The sequence below is a fragment of the Lethenteron reissneri genome, chromosome 30, assembly GCF_015708825.2.
Source record: "Lethenteron reissneri isolate LAM-NWPU_2019-01 chromosome 30, ASM1570882v1, whole genome shotgun sequence".
Lineage (NCBI taxonomy): Eukaryota > Metazoa > Chordata > Hyperoartia > Petromyzontiformes > Petromyzontidae > Lethenteron > Lethenteron reissneri.
Genome location: NC_083808.1, coordinates 14,628,944 through 14,648,419, shown reverse-complemented (window position 1 = coordinate 14,648,419; position 19,476 = coordinate 14,628,944). Strand labels below are relative to the sequence as shown.

The following is a 19,476-nucleotide window of genomic DNA, read 5'->3' as shown; positions in this document are numbered from 1 at the left end:
CCCTCTCTCTGCCCCAACCCCTCCCCGCTCTCTCTATTTAAGGCCTCGACATAGAGGCGTTGTCTTTCTGTTTTTTCTTGGTGTGTGTCTCTGGCTGTGTGTCTCTGTGTGTGTCTCTCTCATTATATGTGTCTCTGTGTCTGTGTTTTGTCTTTCTTTCAAATTTAGAAATATTTGGAAGGACGTAATCAACCAGGTGGGGTATTGACTGTTGTGTTAGCTGACTCTCTATGTTGTATTGTATTATATTTCTAAGTTTACTATGTTTGTTTTCTCATTAATTCTTACCTGATGATGGTTGCTTGTGTTGCAATCGAAACATCGTAATCTATTTAATTTTATTTTTTTACGTGACTTTACCAAAAGAACCAAAGAGAAATTCCCGCAGTCACGAACGATTCGAATCTAGTTTGAACCACCTCTACGGGGAGGGTTTCCTCGCAACTCACACTTAACTTCTAATTTAGCAATCTTTGGGATAACGTAATCAACCAGGCTATGCGTTAGCTGTGTGTTAGCCGACTCTCTATGTTGCATTGCATTACACTCCCTAATTTTACTCAATTTATTTTAAAAACTTCCTATTTCTCTCTCTAAAATGTTATTCTGTACTTGTCTGTTTCACACTTAACTTCTAATTTTGCAATCTTTGGAAGAAAGTAATCAACCAGGCTATGCATTAACTGTGTGTTTAAAAAAAAATGTTAACCATATATTCAGCGTTTAATACTTTCTGATATTTAATGCAGGCTAGGCGCTAAAATTTAAATTATTGTTGCAAGCTTTGCCCCATCACGTATCTTCAGCTATAACTAAAACAACAAGTGCTAGTTAATAAACATACCATGAAAATCACGGCCATATAATTGAGACAACAAATCAAATTCCGATCAGAGAACAATTAGATCTTCTTGGTTCTTTCGGTAAAGTCACGTAGAAGGGAAGTAATAAAATAATAAAAATAAAACATAATAATTATTTTTATTATTTTATTACTTCCCTTCTACGTGACTTTACCGAAAGAACCAAGAAGATGAATCCCTGCAGTCACGAAAGCTTTAAATCGGAACAATTAGATTTTACTGTGTCTCAATGTCTTTGTGTTTCTGTGTCAGTATGTTTGTCTCCATGTCTATCTCTATGCATGTTCATGGTGCTTATGCAGAGATACAGAGCCAGACGTGTCCTTGCAAGCAAGTGCAAACACGTCATGTTCAAAGATCCCCCAATTACAATTTGAAGTCTGCTATTGGCCGCAATTTTAGATTTTCAGATAAGAGTAATGCACCAAATTATTTACATTACGATAACCTCTGATTGGAGTTTTATTTAGTGATGCAAATAGATGGAAATTATATTTGGATCCATTGTTTAAAATTGTATATGAGGGAAATATAAAAGAGTGATATTGCAACTGTAGTTGTGGTGTACACGTAAATGTGGTTATAATTGATATGGGGGATGTAGCAGCGAATATAAGATGTATTGTAGTTGTGTTTATTATTTCCATTTTCAGTTCTGGACTTGGCTAGGTTGAGGACACTGGCATTTTGTGGTGTCTGTGGCGGCTCGTGTAACCACGAGCAGTGTGCGATGCGGGCTCCCGGTGAAGGAGCGAGAGGGAGCGTCAGCCAGCCAGGGTGACGTTGCGGCATAATATGCTGGTTGGCCTGCTGACACGTGACCGGATGATTTTGGAGGGGGGCCACCGGTGGACGGAGGCCGCTGGGCAGTCACGAGGTCTAAAAGAGCTCTCGGGAGCCTTCGAGAAAGAGCTCGAGAGATCTGGAAGGTGGGCGGGGCGAAGGGCGGAGCCAGCCCCAGCCCAGGGGGATATAACGGGGGCCCTGTGAGGAGCTCGGGGTTCTTCGTGTGCTGGTGTGAAGAAGATCCACGTCAGGGAGAAGAAGCCTCTAGCCACGCGGTCCGGGACTCAGCTTGTGGTCCAGGCCAGAATAGTGAGCCGTGTCTAGTTCTGCCATAACGTGGTTAGATGGGCCTTCGGTACCCGAGTGTAAATTGCGTCATGTTATGTTGAAGTTGCTTAATAAATAGTGTTACTCCCAAGACAACGTCTGCGACTCAGTATGACTCACTACACAAGTACACCTTTACTGTGCATTTGGAAATTAAGTTTTGCCGTCCACAGATTGATTGATACTATTGTTTTTGGACATCACACGAACTCTTTCAGAACGAAGAGGAACAAGACTAAAAAGCAGGACTTCCATCTTCATATTTGCATCGTTATTTTTTTGGTGGCATCTGCTCTGGTCGATATTGACTGGAGATGAGATACGTTGAACAAGGATACGTTAATATACACGAGTAACATACAGTTTTATAACCAGTTCATATGATGCTTCACAAACTCAGGTGGCCGAATGTGAACTGCCATGAATCCTTAATATATTACACAACATTTACTCGTGCAATGTTGACTCTACGGGGCCAGCCAGACATGCCCAGGCGTGTTTGACTGTGCCAGACCTAAGTGTTTATTTGCAGATAAATAATTCTTTGTACGAAGTTTGCATAATTGCATTTCTTTAGACAATGCTGCCTACGTCATGCAATGCTCATGATGTATTCACACACACACACCTGTGTGACAAGATGAGCCAGACATCACTAAGGTAAGGCGGGTTGCTATTCCAACCCATGTATACATCTCATCTGTGTGGTATCGTCATTTTCTGTCCACGAAACAGTAACTATCACTTGAGTCAAACCAACTGGGACTAAACCACAGGGTCTTCAAACAAATGTGTGCTTTAAACGGAAGGTTAAAAAACGCACTATGATTGTAATGATGATAGGCCTACATGAAGTTGTGAACTCGTTTGGCTAAAGCAGTGAGTCAATGCACAAGCAGAGGGCAATTACAGTATCACGAATACAAGTTGTTTTTATTATGTTTTAACATTTGTTTTAACGTAAAAATATAAGTAACATCAATTTGCCGCACCAATTGCAATGTATATTGGTATAATAACACACCGGATTTTCAATAGTCCAGTGTGATATTGCACTCTTTGCAATAGTATTGCACTATTTGCAAAAGTGCAAATCCAAAAGTCCAGTGTGCTATTGAACTATTTCAATAGTATTGCAAATAGTGGGTTGCCGTGCGGTTTGTAGTCCGTTCCACGACAAACTGTTCCTGGTTGCTATTGCCTTTCACAACAGGTAATCGATTCTGAACATACCGGTATATCGGTTATCATTGAACAACCCTAATAATAATGTACAACAACACCCTCTCCCGATCCGACAACAAATTGTGGAATAACACCTGTCTTACATTTAACAAATTACATGTGGTGACTGCAGAAAGGGCATCGTAGTCATCAAGTCTTAAATTCTTCATCTTCACGACGGGCTTAAATAGGCACACCAAAATGAACTGGAGATGGGATTTGTATGTTTATACAGTATACAGCTCAATTTAAAAACCCAACACATTGCGTTCCATACACCCGCATACGCATGGAGGTTAGCAGAATTACTACGAATATCGGGTGCTGTGGAGGGATTAGTGGGGACATTCTGTTGAGAGAAGAGGGGGCACGGGGTGTGACGGGGATGTGGATTTGAGTGTAGAATATTTCCCTATGTGAACACATTATCTTCCAACAGAGTACATTTTCGGCAGTTTTTTGTACACCGATAATATATTTTGTGCTAAATAAAACAACTATATTTGGTATTCAAACTATCTTTACAGTGCAAGGCTGTCACGTCGGTGCTATTTCACAATGTCAGCAGTAGTTTCACAGTAGACTGTAGCAGTGGTTAAGCTGGGTGAGTGTACTGGCAGTCTATAATGTAGACAACCTCGGTGAGCGTACTACTACAGTACTGTTATATTTCTTTTTTTCAGGCTACAGTCTACATTATAGACTGCTAGTACACTCACCGAGGTTAAGAACCAAGCTACGGTCTACATTATAGACTGCCAGTACACTCGCTCCGATTAAGAAACAGGCTACATTTTTTTTATTAACATTCTTTGTATTATTATTTTTCTATCTACGTGACTTTACCGAAAGAACCAAAGAATATACACACCAAAGTATTAACCAGGGCGGCCTGCCGGAATCAAACAACGAACCTCTTGGGCCATGTCACCGCCCCAAATATGTTCATCTGATGAGTAAGGTGTGACATTATTAAGGTTTCTGTATTCCTACAGTGGTTAACATTTCTAAATTACGAATGTTTATTTTAAATACATGTCTTCATTCGCAATGCCACATTGAGTTTCAAAAGTTGTTTTTGCATCAATGGGTGACTTTTACTGAATAATCCTCAGTAACTGTGTCTTCAGCTGTCTTGGTCTACCTCTGTAAAAGGTGTATAACATCCATGAAAATAAGCATGGAGAGATGCATTATTGGAATCACATCGAGAGACAGAAAGACCAACGCATAGATTAGAGGACATACGCAGGTTAATGACTTCATGGAAACTATCAAAAAGAGTAAGTGGGCTTGGGCAGGATACGGCTGGAAGAGATGACCAATGGTGGTCAAGAGTGATAACAGAGTGGCAGTCACAAAATGGAACGCAATCGAGAGTACATCCACCGAGGAGATACAGCGATGACATCAGTTCATGTGCTGGTTCCGGAATGGATTGTTGCATTTCAGAATCATTAGAAGTGGTGGAAGATTGGAGAGACCTTAATCCAGCAATGGATTGATCATGCATGATAATGATGATGAACTTCCATCTACCCCTCTCCACAGTGTGATGTTTAAGCCGAGCCCAGCGCAGAGTTGGCGGCATCAAGAAGTCAAGCGAGCTGAACGACTCCTCAACCATCAAGTATCAGAACCACACAGCCTCAAACGAGCTCGACAGCTCTCCGAGATGGAAACAAAGCACCTGCAGCGACGACTGCAAATAAATCTCGCTCACAGCCAAAGTATATACACACGTGCATACGGATACATACAGTATATGCTCAGTACTTGGGATAGTATATTTTGGCAACCTAATACTCTACATTGCAACTTGGTTAATAAAATAAGGTAGGCGCATGTAAAAAAGACTATTAAAAAAAATTGGTTTGGGCCACGAAATGATCCAGCCAAATCTGTGTAATAAGCCCCTCTAAACCCGATATGGGCAACTAAATATAATGTTTATATTTACAAGCGTTTAACGCACCAATTGTGATTGTTTCAGCTCACCAGTAAGTTGAAGAACAATTCTCACAGCCAAGTGAGGAAGACAAAAAAATGTTACATGACTTTACTGGATCTTATTCTGAAGATGCTTGACGTAGTTTTATGCGAAATTTTATATCAATTTTGTACATTTGACCTAACCCAAAAAACAATTATAACATGGATTGTGTAGAACTGATGAGCTGAATAAGATCAAATCGAAAAATATAACAATGGGCTTACAAATTTGAAACTATGGTTATTATCACTTTAATACAATTGGTATTCGTGACAATTTTATAGCGCTATGCTATTGTAGTGACATCACGGGATGTCACTGTACAGTGACGGCCCTAGAGAGGCACGGCGTGCGATGTAACGACATTGCGGACACTGCTATGATATGGGTGTAGTACTGGCCCTAGAGGAGCTCAGTGAGCGCTGGTTGATAGCACTAGGTGGCACCACGCTTGGCGTGCAGTGCCAGCCCTACAGGATAGGGTGTGGGAGTGCCGGCCGTAGGAATGGGGTTACTAAAGGCCATGGCACTCTGGTTGACACGTGACCGGTTAAGTCTACAAAGGGGCCCAGGGTGGGGGCTAGGGGGGTCACGTGGTCAAGGTTCAGATCCTGCTCGAGGATTCTGGAAGGTGGTCGTGGCCAAGGGCGGAGCCAGCCACGCCGCAGAGAATATAAGCCGGGTCCCCCAGATGGACCGGCGTTGTTGTTCATCCTGAAGAAACCTTCGTCTACGTTCTACATTCTCCGAGTCTCCAACACGTGGACCTGGACCCGAGCTGTGGTCCCGGTCCGTAGTAGCTAGCTACATTGTAATTAGTGTAGTTAGCCTGGTGGTCACCACCATAGGTTGTTATTCTGTTAAGGGGATTCCAAAGAACACAGGATGAGATGTTACTATCCTTTGTGCAAGCACTTCCAAGAGTTCATGAACAGTGAGCCTCGTGAAATTTGGGGAGCGCATCGTCAGTAGTGAACCTTTGGTTCCTAGGGTGTTTCGGCCTTTCATACTATACACCCTCCCCAAAGGCGGCCAGCGACAGGGTGATCAATCCTATGCTTGTGTCCCATTCCCAATTAGTCATATGAGTTGCCTTGTTGTTGATAACCAACATCCCATGGGACTATGCATGGCAGGGGCGTCCTCCTCCCTGAGTCAAGCATTGTTGACTGCATACCTCCTGGCCCTCTCACTTTGGGGCCCAGCTGGGGTCTTTCCTCTTCATCCAGAGCCACTGACTGCTGCCTTCTGCCGCCTCAGATACAGCTCTGATTGCCGAACGCTGGCTCTGGCCCTTAATTCCCAGGTCTCTAAGCAGTCTGGTTGTAGATGTTGCCACAAAACCTCTGCAGCCCGCCTCCACTGGTCGGAATTCTGTGTTCCAGCCATGATGCCGTGCTTCGGCAGCTAGATCGGCATAGCGCAGATGTTTTCACTCATAAGCCTCATCTACTGAGTCCTCCCAGGGTACTGTGAGCTCAATGATGAAGACCTTCTTGAGCGAACGGGACCAGAGCACCATGTCAGGTCTTAGGGTGGTGGTTGCGATCTCCGGAGGAAACACAAGTTGCCGGCCAATGTCAGCTAGCATTTTCCAGTCACGGGCCAAGCGCAGCTGGTCTCGCTCTATTGGTGTAGAGCCGCTCTTCAGTGGTTTAGCCCCTTCGCGGACAAAGGTCGTCCGTAAGGGGTGTGATGCTGCTGGGGGTGGTAGGGAGTTGGTGGCAGCTCGCTTGTCCTCCAGGGCAGACGCAAGGTTTTTAAGGACTTGGTTGTGACGCCAAGTGTAGCGTCCTTGGGTGAGGCTTGTTTTACACCCTGTGAGAATGTGCCTGAGGTTGGCTGGCATGGAACAGAGGGCACAGTCCGGATCTTCACCATACCATTGGTGAAGATTAACTGGTGTTGGAAGGACGTCATATGTTGCTCTGATGGAAAAGCTCAACCGCCTCGCTTCCATGGCCCACAGATCCTTCCAGCTGATCTTCTTCTTCTCCACACTGTCCCATCGAGTCCACTGTCCCTGTTTGGCAAGAGAGACTGCCTTGGCCCACCTTGCAGCCTCCTCCTGATGGAGTACTTCCTGCACTACCATCTTCCGCCGCTCTGGTGCAGTGGCCTTACTCCAAGCAGCACGGCTAGTTAGCCTAAGGCCTCCTCTCCCTTGCTGAACATGACCCACAATGTCAGCATGTCTGAGGGCTGCTGTTGCCTCCTGGACTGCTTTTCCTGGCCTCCATTTGCGCCCAGTTGCCAAGGTCGGCGCGTTGCTGCTCACCACTGGGTCTCGAGATTAATTCAGTGTCATCTGGAGCCTGGTTTTTGCACACTTGAATTCCTCGGTTAGACTGGTGAGGGGCAGCTTGAGGACACCATCTCCATAGAGGCCTATGGTGGTAAGGCATCGTGGAACTTCGAGCCACTTCTTTAAGTAGCTCGTGATTCCTCTTTCCATCTTCTCCACTGTTGAGATTGGAACCTCATACACTGCTAGGGGCCACAACACCCGGGGTAGGAGACCAAACTGCAGACACCAGGCCTTTAACTTTCCAGGTAGCTGGGTGTTGTCGAGGGACTGTAGGCTACTACTGATGTCTTTGCGCAGCTGTTGCACCTGGTCTTTGTCCTTCAGGCTTGCATCATACCACCTTCCAAGGCTTTTTACCGGCTGCTCAGACACTGTTGGGATTTGGTCATCTCCGATGAAGAATTTCAGGTCACAGAGTACTCCCTTCACAATCTAGATGCTGCGTGACTTGGATGGTTTAATCTTCATACGGGCCCAGCTGATGTTCTCCTCGAGTTTTCTGAGCAGTCTCGTGGTGCATGGGGCAGTGGTGGTCAATGTTGTAATGTCGTCCATGTAGGCTCTGAGTGGAGGGAGGCGAAAACCAGAGTCGACTCGCTGTCCACCAGCAACCCATTTTGAGGATCTGATGATAACCTCCATTGCCATTATGAATGCCAATGGAGAAATGGTACATCCCGCCATTATACCTACATTCAGGCATTGCCATGAGGTGGTGAACTCTGAGGTGGTGAAGCAGAACTGCAGATCCTGAAAGTACGACTTCACCAGGGTTGTGATGGTGTCCGGTATGTGGAAAAATTTGAAGGCAGACCACAGGAGTTCATGGGGCACAGAGCCAAATGCATTGGCGAGGTCGAGGAAGACTACATGGAGGTCCCTTTTCTCCACCTTGGCCATTTGGATCTGGTGCCAGATCATGCTGGAATGTTCCAAGCAGCCACAGAACCCTGATATCCCTGCCTTCTGTACAGATGTATCGACGTACGCATTCCTTTGCAGGTACTCGGCCATCCTCTGGGCAATGACCCTAAAGAAGATTTACCCTCGACATTCAGTAAGGAGATTGGGCGGAATTGGCTGATGTTCACTGCATCCTTCTCCTTAGGGATCAGGACCCCGCCTGCCCTACGCCACACTTTGGGTATTATCTTTTTTTTGCCAAGCTGTTCTCATAAGCCTCCAGAGGAACCTCAGGACGTCTGGTGCGTTCTTATACACTTTGTACGGGACTCCATTTGGCCCCGGGGCTGATGCTGTTCTTGCCCTTCGAACTGTGTTTTCCACCTCTTTCCATGTCGGAGGGCTGGTCTCAATATGATGTTCCGGGGGTTCAATAGGTGGGATATCTGATGGGATGGCCAGATGTTCATGTCGCTTTGAGTCAAAGTTTGTTGTTCTCAGGTGCTCTTCTTGGTATTTCTTTGTTGCTTTTAGAACTCCACTTTTTTCCTTCGTGAAGAGACTTTTAAGGAACTTGAAGGGATCTTTATAGAATCGAGTTCTCGTTTGTTCTTTCTTCCTTCTGCGTTTCCGTAGGTTCTCTGCTCTACGGAGGGATGCCAACCGGGTTTTGATGTCAGCCTGAAGGGCCTCTATGCCCTCCTTTTCCGCTTCCGAGGCTTTCTTTCACTGTTTCTTAAGCTGTCTCCTTTCTTGAACGAAGCGCTTGATTTCTTGTTGCCTCCTGGAAACTGGTGGGGTTGGAACCTTTCTCCCGCCTTTTGCCTCTTGCACTCCAAAGCTTTCTGCCCCGTACTTATAAATGATGTCCCCCATCCTCTCCAACTTCTTCTCCGCTGTGCCTCGAAGTTTCTCGAGGGTCAAGGTAAGGTCAGTATTCACTGTTTCCCACAACTTCTTGTCACTGGCGCCAGGTCACTTCACATACGGTCTGTGCCCTGGTAGTCTCCTCTCGACTGCAGGTCTGGGAGGCTGGGTGAGTTCCACTCCTGTTGTTGGTTCCACCTCAGTTGTTACTTCACTTCGGTGCTTGAGTTTACGTCCTCCATGACAGTGGTACTGATGCACTGCAAACTATGGTTTGCGTCCAGTTGCTGTGCTTCATTCAATTGATTTGATCGCTTTCGCAGAAAGTAATCAATGCGAGGCCTCTGTCTCTCTTTACCCAAACACCCCTTCTTCCCCTGGTGGATCCTCAACCCATGGTGTGATGTAACTTTCCTCCAACCACAGACACATACCTGCATCTGTTTGTGGCCCGCTGTTGCAGCGGAACTTGTGACAGTTGCTGTGGTGTTCTCTTGTGCTGTGCTCTCATTACTCGTAGTCGTTTCCGGTCCAGTCGTTACCATGTTGTCAGCCGATGAGTCATCTTCCGCCCCCGCTCTCGCAGACTCTAGGGGTATTCTCGTATGTTGACTTTCTGTAGCTAAAACGGGTGTTTCCAACATACTGCGAAGCATGGGAAACTACAGAAATGGGAAGCTAACCCATGACTGTCCCAGTGAGGTCTATTCCCTCCTGTCAGCCGTCTCTCCGTGCCGCCACAAGGACTTTCCCCTGTTGTCAGCTGATCTTTCTCAGCAGTCACTGGACAAGTCCAGATATTCAGATTCCAAAGAACACAGGATGAGATGTTACTATCCTTTGTGCAAGCACTTCCAAGAGTTCATGAACAGTGAGCCTGGTGAAATTTGGGGAGCACATCGTCAGTAGTGAACCTTTGGTTCCTCGGGTGTTTCGGCCTTTCATACTATACACCCTCCCCAAAGGCGGCCAGTGACAGGGTGATCAATCCTACGCTTGCGTCCCATTCCTAATTAGTCATAGGAGTTGCCTTGTTGTTGATAGCCAACATCCCATGGGATTATGCATGGCAGGGGCGTCCTCCTCCCTGAGTCAAGCATTGTTGACTGCATACCTCCTGGCCCTCTCACTTTGGGGCCCAGCTGGGGTCTTTCCTCTTCATCCAGAGCCACTGACTGCTGCCTTCTGCCGCCTCAGATACAGCTCTGATTGCCGAACGCTGGCTCTGGCCCTTAATTCCCAGGTCTCTAAGCAGTCTGGTTGTAGATGTTGCCACAAAACCTCTGCAGCCCACCTCCACTGGTCGGAATTCTGTGTTCCAGCCATGATGCCGTGCTTCGGCAGCTAGATCGGCATAGCGCAGATGTTTTCACTCATAAGCCTCATCTACTGAGTCCTCCCAGGGTACTGTGAGCTCAATGATGAAGACCTTCTTGAGCGAACGGGACCAGAGCACCATGTCAGGTCTTAGGGTGGTGGTTGCCATCTCCGGAGGAAACACAAGTTGCCGGCCAATGTCAGCTAGCATTTTCCAGTCGCGGGCCAAGCGCAGCTGGTCTCGCTCTATTGGTGTAGAGCCGCTCTTCAGTGGTTTAGCCCCTTCGCGGACAAAGGTCGTCCGTAAGGGGTGTGATGCTGCTGGGGTGGTAGGGAGTTGGTGGCAGCTCGCTTGTCCTCCAGGGCGGACGCAAGGTTTTTAAGGACTTGGTTGTGACGCCAAGTGTAGCGTCCTTGGGTGAGGCTTGTTTTACACCCTGTGAGATAGTTAGTGTGGGTAGTTAGTGTTAAATAAATGTGTTACCTCCGTTGAACTCACTACACAATTTTAAAAGCAATACGTTTCTAAGTCTCCAGTTATTTTGCAATTGAGGCCGTGTAATCCCAATTGAGTAATTTACAGCTTTTAGAGTGATGTCACGGGATCTTTAACACAAAGCAGATGGTGCATATTTTACAGTTAATACACCTGTAATAATGTAGTGGTGTTATTGCACGCGGACAACTTATTTTCTCCTTTGTCACTTTATTGGTACAAAACTCCTCGCATTCAACACCACGCATCCCTGTTGCAACAATTCCTCTTGTACTGCTCGTCCGCCATGCTCCGCTCGCTCTCTCTTGCTCCGCTAGCCTGCTATGTTGCAATCTGCTAGCTCCTCCACTGCTAGCCTCTTACTATACACTCTGCTAGCTTCTCTACTGCTAGCCTCTTACTATACACTCTGATAGCTTCTCTACAGCTAGCCTTCTCACACTCACACTTAGGATTCCGCTAGCCTCTCTACTGCTAGCCTGTCTACCCTCACTCTCCAACCTCGCATCCAGTGGGGGATCAGCCAACACCGCTCAGAGGATTAGGTGTGGAGAGCGGGGTCCCAGACTTCTCCTGAATTATCCCTTGTCTTCACTCCAACCAACTCAGCTCCCGTTTCCCCACACATCTGCTTATATCCTCTCACTCATTAATTGCCCTCAGATGGCCTCCATTAAACCGGCGTCATCCCGGCGCCTCCCGCACGTGTTCTCCCCCCTTATCACCACTATCACACACCTCTGTGGCGCCTACTGTTGTGTATATGCCCCCTTTTTATTTTTTTTAATATTATATTTTTTTAAGAATTATTCTGCCAACATAGATAATATCGTTTTTTTTAATAGACGCGGCCACGTGGGAACGAACACGCCCCCACACTTCCACAGAGGCCCCCACACTTCCACAGATGCGCGCATACCTCATTTCAAAGGAGAGAGGACATGAAAGGGGGGGCAATAAGGTAATAAAAACTCCCCTAAATTCACACAAGAGGAACAAGGGAGGGGGGGAATTGCAGGCGGGGGGGGGGGGGTCAGCAGGACATCGTTTTGTTAAAAAAAAAAAAACCACAGAACCAGGCACCATGGAGTAAGAGATAATTATATTCTGAACAAAGATAAGCCGGGATATCAGATTAAATAATCACAAGAAGTCAAATAATAAGTACGGAATTAAAGTAGAAGAGGAATCAAGGGCGGAGAAGGCTCTCAAAATTAACCAAACACAACACCCATGGGAAGCGAGCAACACGGCCGCCTTTGTCTTTCCGAGAGGATCTCCACACACAGGCACCAAGCTAGGAAATGACACCCATAAAGGGGGCAATGGCTCAAAGGAAATTAACACGTCTTCGAATAAATAAGCGCATGCGCCGGGTGCTCCCACCGTGGAAACAACCGCCTTTGTCTCCCCACAACACGGACAAACACGCACGCGAAACACACGGACGGACACACACACGGACGCAGATGGTCCACCCCCACAGGAAGGTTTTATGACACAGCTTTTGAACAACTCGGGAAGCCGAGTGGAATTTTCCGATATAAACCGAAGGAAAATCCATACAACTCAGATCGACAGGGGCTCTGGCCTCCATCACAGATCGACAGGGGCTCTGGCCTCCATCACAGATCGACAGGGGCTCTGGCCTCCATCACGGATCTTCAGGGGCTCTGGCCCCCATCACAGAGATCGTCAGGGGCTCTGGCCCCCATCACAGATATCGTCCGGGCTTCGGCTCCAACACACATATCATCCGGGCTACGAGCCCATCTTCGGCTCCACCACAGATCTTCACGAGCTCCGGCCTACATCTCATCTCGTCTCCGGGCTAAGGCCCCACCAGAGTTCTCCAGGGCGACAACCATCTCTTCTCGTCGCCGCCAACGAAGAAGCTCCTGTCATTCAGAATGACGAGGGTCGCGGAGTAGCGACGCGTAGCTACAAGCCGAGGTCTGCACCACCTGAGAAGAATCGCTACCCTGAGTCGCAGAGCTGCGAGTGAAGCCAACAAAGACGCCAACGTCCACCCTGCCACGAACGAAGCATCGCTCCTCGTCAGAGTGACGACCAGCGAACAACCCGCAGGAAAGGCGGAGATCGCTGAACGAGCGCCAACTTGCGCCACCTTGCGCCACCGTGCGCCACCGTGCACCACTTTGCGCTGAACGTGCGCCACCGTGCGCCACCGTGCGACACCGAGCGACACCGAGCGACACGAGCGACCGAACATCTTCAAGGACAGCATCGTGCCAACTCGTCATCTAGCAGTAGAAAGAGAGAGCGCACGAGCAGCACCAAGCCCCCGGAACCATCAAGCGCCAAGCAAGCAAGTTTCTTCAAGGAACATCGTGCCAACGCCGCTCAATCCAGCAGTGGAGAGAGAGAGAGCAAAAGCCGAGCGACACGCCGAGCGAGGGAGCAGCAGGAGCTGTTCGTATCCTCCCACACCACACAAGCTAACGACACAATTAATATTACGAGGGGACAACGCACACACAGCACGCACACGAATAAGACTTTAAAAGAAAAACTGTCTTTTCGTTTCAAAAAGGGTTGCCATTTCGAGGTGGTGCGTTCAATATCAACTGATCGTGCAAAGCAGTTGCTGCCGTCGAGTTACATAAATGCATAAGAGTTTTCGTTATTCATATTGCATAATTGCATAATTTCGCAACTGCATAAGTTTTTGTCGTTCATATTAGTTAATTGCATAATCTTGCCCATGAATTATTGACGCATGTTTGACCTGCATGATAGAATGTCACGTGCTTGTTAGAATAAAATTGTTATCACAGAAGCATATTGAGTGTTCTTTCCAAGTCCATGCAAAACCATCTTATTCATAAGAGCTGTATCCTGCGATGAGATATGAAAATGGAGACCTAAAATATTATAACACACACTAGGATAATCGGTAAATGAATCTATGATAATCGTGTTATCCTGATTGATAACTCTGGATAAACGAAACTAAGCAAATTATCATAACTGCACACATTAACATAATCGCAAGCATCCGCATAAATTACTACGATTATCATAATTTATGCATATAATCACACGCATTATCATAATTTATGCATATTAATACACACACTATCATAATTAATGCGATTTGCGCATTTTTCGGAAAATTATTAATTTTTATTATTTTCATCAAAATTTCATAATACCAACACATACAACATAATGGGTGGCCCGTCCGGGATCTCTCACAGACAGTGTTTTGCATGGATGATGGAATGAACCACTTCGTGTTAACCAGAATATCGGGATCGAACATTGCATGGTAATTGTGAACGGGCGGAAAACAAAAAAAACGCCCTCTAAGGTTAAAACCCAGAATAGCAGGTTAAAACAGAGACAGTGGAATTAAGATAATATCGTATCAAACCAATTGCATCCTGTGATAAATGGTGTTAGAGGTACGCACTCTGAATCGGAAAATAACAGATAGCTCGAGTCGAATTGACTACACTCTGTGAGATAATTGTTTTATATGCACTCTGAAAGGGAATGTCAAAGTAACTCCCGCCACACCTTGAGATGCTGGGATTAAGAATAATTTTTGAATGGGTTACGGGATACGGGGAGCTCGTATTTAAACGTACCGACCAATCTGTTACAAAGCAGTACAGTCAGAGAGACATATGGGAAGGGAGCTGTATCGATAACACGAACACACCTCGGGGGAAACTAATTGACTGGATAAAAGGTAACGAAGGCGAACACGATGCAAAAACTGCAGAGAAGGCAGGACAGGACTCATGCCTTCTCACACAGGCATACAGACAGGGATTGTGGAATGAGGGAAAATTTGGAAAGGAAACGGGAGAGAAATCAGTGCTCGCGACACCAGCGAAACTCACAGACGTGGATCCACAGAATAAATATGGAAGTGACATTAAATCACACTCTTGGGTACGTGGACAGAGTCCAGGGATTGATCGCACAAAAATTATGGATATCGAACAAAAAATCATTGACAAAGGGAAACCCTCACAATTCGAGAGAAGGGATGGAGAGATACATATGCAAACAAAAACATGTGAGACTGACAACTTCACAGATAGAGGGAGGAAAAATGTTAAAGTAAAATCGCCAGGACATGGTACACTAAGGGCAGAGGCAAAAACTGAAGGGAAATGGCAACACGAGCGACACGGCACTGGGCGCGCACACAGAAAATGCACACCACTTAAACACAAGCGACACAGCACAGACCAAAGTGACAGATTGCCTGATGATAACTTGTTTGATGATGACGCTGTCGGCAATCAACTTTCGGAATACCTATTCACCAGTAAAACCCTTAAATTGATGGACAAGGCTCTAGTCAGAATTCCCGATTTTGACCCCCACAATAAGACTATGGATATCCACACACATATCGCAACCGTAGAAGAGGAGGCAATGATTAGAGGGCTGAGGAGACGGGATGAAAAAGCGAGTTTGTTGAAACGGACCTTACATAAAGAATCTATTCCATGGGTAAAGTCACTACCACACAAGGTTAGAAATGATTTTAAACAATTGAGCCTGGCAGTGATTCGGAAGTTTGGAGAATATTCGACACTCACTGAGGGGTTTTATGCTGTAAAATCGATGACCCAGGGCATGGACCAAGATCCACGTGACTACCTCGTCCAATTTAAAAGAGCGTATTATGCAGGCGATGTGAATCAATACCACGAAGGAGATAAAATGTTCAAAATTATGTTTTTTGAATCCTTGAGCCCAGAGATTACAGAAAGGGTGAGGATGGTTTTGAATCCAGAAACCGCATCCTTACGCCGCATAGAGAGCAAGGCGTACATGGCATGGTTGTACAGAGCTAAGAATCATAATTCGGATCCAGAACACAGGGAGAGGGATGAGGAACCCAGCCTCTCAGAGAGGAATAAAAATCACCGAGCAGTCCCACAATGCAGGACAGAGCAGAAACGCACGCACCCATGGCAAAATAACCCAGAGAGAGGTTGGCACGAGAATGAGAGCGGCACAAAGCCGAACATTCAGGAGAATCGCAGGAGGGGGAGGTTCAGAATAGAACCATACCAACACCCCATGCCACGACACACACAAGATCAAAATTACCCACAAAGATGGCGAGGTAACAATCCAGGAAAAATTTGGCACCCAAATGGGAGAAATACTGGGCTAAAAATGTACGAGAATCGCAGGAGGGAGAGGTTCAGAGCAGAACCATATCAACACCCCATCCCACGACACACGCAAGGTTCAAATTACGCACAGAGATGGGAAGATAACCACCTAGCGGGAAGGTGTTACACAGACCGCGGAGGTATGGATGCGAACATTCAGGAGAATCGCAGGATGGGAGGTCAAACACAATCGATCCAATTCCGACCAATTCCTCCACCGGCTATACCAGGAGGGAATAGAGGAATAACACAGAATGCGGTCCAAATACGTGATGAACCATCCACAGTGAGTGCGAGCGAGCGGCCAACACGCGCCCCACCCGCCGAGGTGTTAAACCCTGAGCAGGCTGCAAGTGACAGGGCTGAATGGAAGAGTGATCGGACGGTGGATAGCAGACAGCAGAGACAAAGAGAGAACACAGAGACACGCCCTGAGGAGCGCAGGCGTGAGCCTTTGAATGGAAAATATCCAAGGGAAACCAAAAATTATGTGGATCGGAGTGCTAAAATGGAGACGAATGTCCATGACGTATCGGGAATGGTGTTGAAATCCAACACACTCGTAAAAACAAAGAGGGCAACATTACGAAGGACAGAATTAAATCGACACACTGACTCGGCAAATGTGCATGTAATCGCAGAGAGAGCGAATGCCACGAACCAAGTGTCAAAGTGGGTCGTGTGCGCGAATTCTGGTTACGTGCAGCACAATTTTTCACCACACACTCCCACGACGCGAGAGAGTGAGAGAGGAAACTACAAAAACGAACCCGAAAACCGTGATCAAATTATCAAAGTGATAAGTGGTAAACCAGGCAACATGAGGAAGGTAACGCATAAATGCGTTCGAAACCGCTACCTAGCGTTTCCCAGGATTTAACAAAAACAAAAATGAATGTTCGTCAGAGTTATGATGTATGAGAACCGATGTAACGCAATATCGATGTTCAACGTGTTGTTTATTTTCTTTGCTTATTTCAAATGTAATAAGGTTAAGATCGTAATACGTGCACGCGCGTCGTAAGAATAACCGCCGAGAGTAAGGGCGGCTGATGGGATTCATGACAAAAAAAAAGGGGGGCATTACTTTGTTTGAAAATTCGCCAGTGGCCAAATCGACCCCTGATAATTTTCAAAAGGGCGGACTGTTGTGTATATGCCCCCTTTTTATTTTTTTTAATATTATTTTTTTTTAAGAATTATTCTGCCAACATAGATAATATCGTTTTTTTTAATAGACGCGGCCACGTGGGAACGAACACGCCCCCACACTTCCACAGAGGCCCCCACACTTCCACAGATGCGCGCATACCTCATTTCAAAGGAGAGAGGACATGAAAGGGGGGGCAATAAGGTAATAAAAACTCCCCTAAATTCACACAAGAGGAACAAGGGAGGGGGGGAATTGCAGGCGGGGGGGGGGGGTCAGCAGGACATCGTTTTGTTAAAAAAAAAACCACAGAACCAGGCACCATGGAGTAAGAGATAATTATATTCTGAACAAAGATAAGCCGGGATATCAGATTAAATAATCACAAGAAGTCAAATAATAAGTACGGAATTAAAGTAGAAGAGGAATCAAGGGCGGAGAAGGCTCTCAAAATTAACCAAACACAACACCCATGGGAAGCGAGCAACACGGCCGCCTTTGTCTTTCCGAGAGGATCTCCACACACAGGCACCAAGCTAGGAAATGACACCCATAAAGGGGGCAATGGCTCAAAGGAAATTAACACGTCTTCGAATAAATAAGCGCATGCGCCGGGTGCTCCCACCGTGGAAACAACCGCCTTTGTCTCCCCACAACACGGACAAACACGCACGCGAAACACACGGACGGACACACACACGGACGCAGATGGTCCACCCCCACAGGAAGGTTTTATGACACAGCTTTTGAACAACTCGGGAAGCCGAGTGGAATTTTCCGATATAAACCGAAGGAAAATCCATACAACTCAGATCGACAGGGGCTCTGGCCTCCATCACAGATCGACAGGGGCTCTGGCCTCCATCACAGATCGACAGGGGCTCTGGCCTCCATCACGGATCTTCAGGGGCTCTGGCCCCCATCACAGAGATCGTCAGGGGCTCTGGCCCCCATCACAGATATCGTCCGGGCTTCGGCTCCAACACACATATCATCCGGGCTACGAGCCCATCTTCGGCTCCACCACAGATCTTCACGAGCTCCGGCCTACATCTCATCTCGTCTCCGGGCTAAGGCCCCACCAGAGTTCTCCAGGGCGACAACCATCTCTCCTCGTCGCCGCCAACGAAGAAGCTCCTGTCATTCAGAATGACGAGGGTCGCGGAGTAGCGACGCGTAGCTACAAGCCGAGGTCTGCACCACCTGAGAAGAATCGCTACCCTGAGTCGCAGAGCTGCGAGTGAAGCCAACAAAGACGCCAACGTCCACCCTGCCACGAACGAAGCATCGCTCCTCGTCAGAGTGACGACCAGCGAACAACCCGCAGGAAAGGCGGAGATCGCTGAACGAGCGCCAACTTGCGCCACCTTGCGCCACCGTGCGCCACCGTGCACCACTTTGCGCTGAACGTGCGCCACCGTGCGCCACCGTGCGACACCGAGCGACACCGAGCGACACGAGCGACCGAACATCTTCAAGGACAGCATCGTGCCAACTCGTCATCTAGCAGTAGAAAGAGAGAGCGCACGAGCAGCACCAAGCCCCCGGAACCATCAAGCGCCAAGCAAGCAAGTTTCTTCAAGGAACATCGTGCCAACGCCGCTCAATCCAGCAGTGGAGAGAGAGAGAGCAAAAGCCGAGCGACACGCCGAGCGAGGGAGCAGCAGGAGCTGTTCGTATCCTCCCACACCACACAAGCTAACGACACAATTAATATTACGAGGGGACAACGCACACACAGCACGCACACGAATAAGACTTTAAAAGAAAAACTGTCTTTTCGTTTCAAAAAGGGTTGCCATTTCGAGGTGGTGCGTTCAATATCAACTGATCGTGCAAAGCAGTTGCTGCCGTCGAGTTACATAAATGCATAAGAGTTTTCGTTATTCATATTGCATAATTGCATAATTTCGCAACTGCATAAGTTTTTGTCGTTCATATTAGTTAATTGCATAATCTTGCCCATGAATTATTGACGCATGTTTGACCTGCATGATAGAATGTCACGTGCTTGTTAGAATAAAATTGTTATCACAGAAGCATATTGAGTGTTCTTTCCAAGTCCATGCAAAAC

The 19,476-nt window shown here is 46.8% G+C and overlaps 1 long non-coding RNA gene across 2 annotated transcripts in view; it reads left to right on the top strand.

Annotated features, from left to right (window-relative positions):
* Positions 1 to 2,575: 2,575 nt before the first annotated feature.
* LOC133349568 (uncharacterized) overlaps positions 2,576 to 19,476 on the top strand; it is a 40,025-nt gene continuing 23,124 nt past the window's right edge. For both annotated transcript variants that reach the window (XR_009755960.1, XR_009755959.1), the window contains exons 1-2: positions 2,576 to 2,636; positions 4,752 to 4,930. This is a non-coding gene — a long non-coding RNA (uncharacterized LOC133349568). The remainder of the gene's footprint in view (positions 2,637 to 4,751; positions 4,931 to 19,476) is intronic.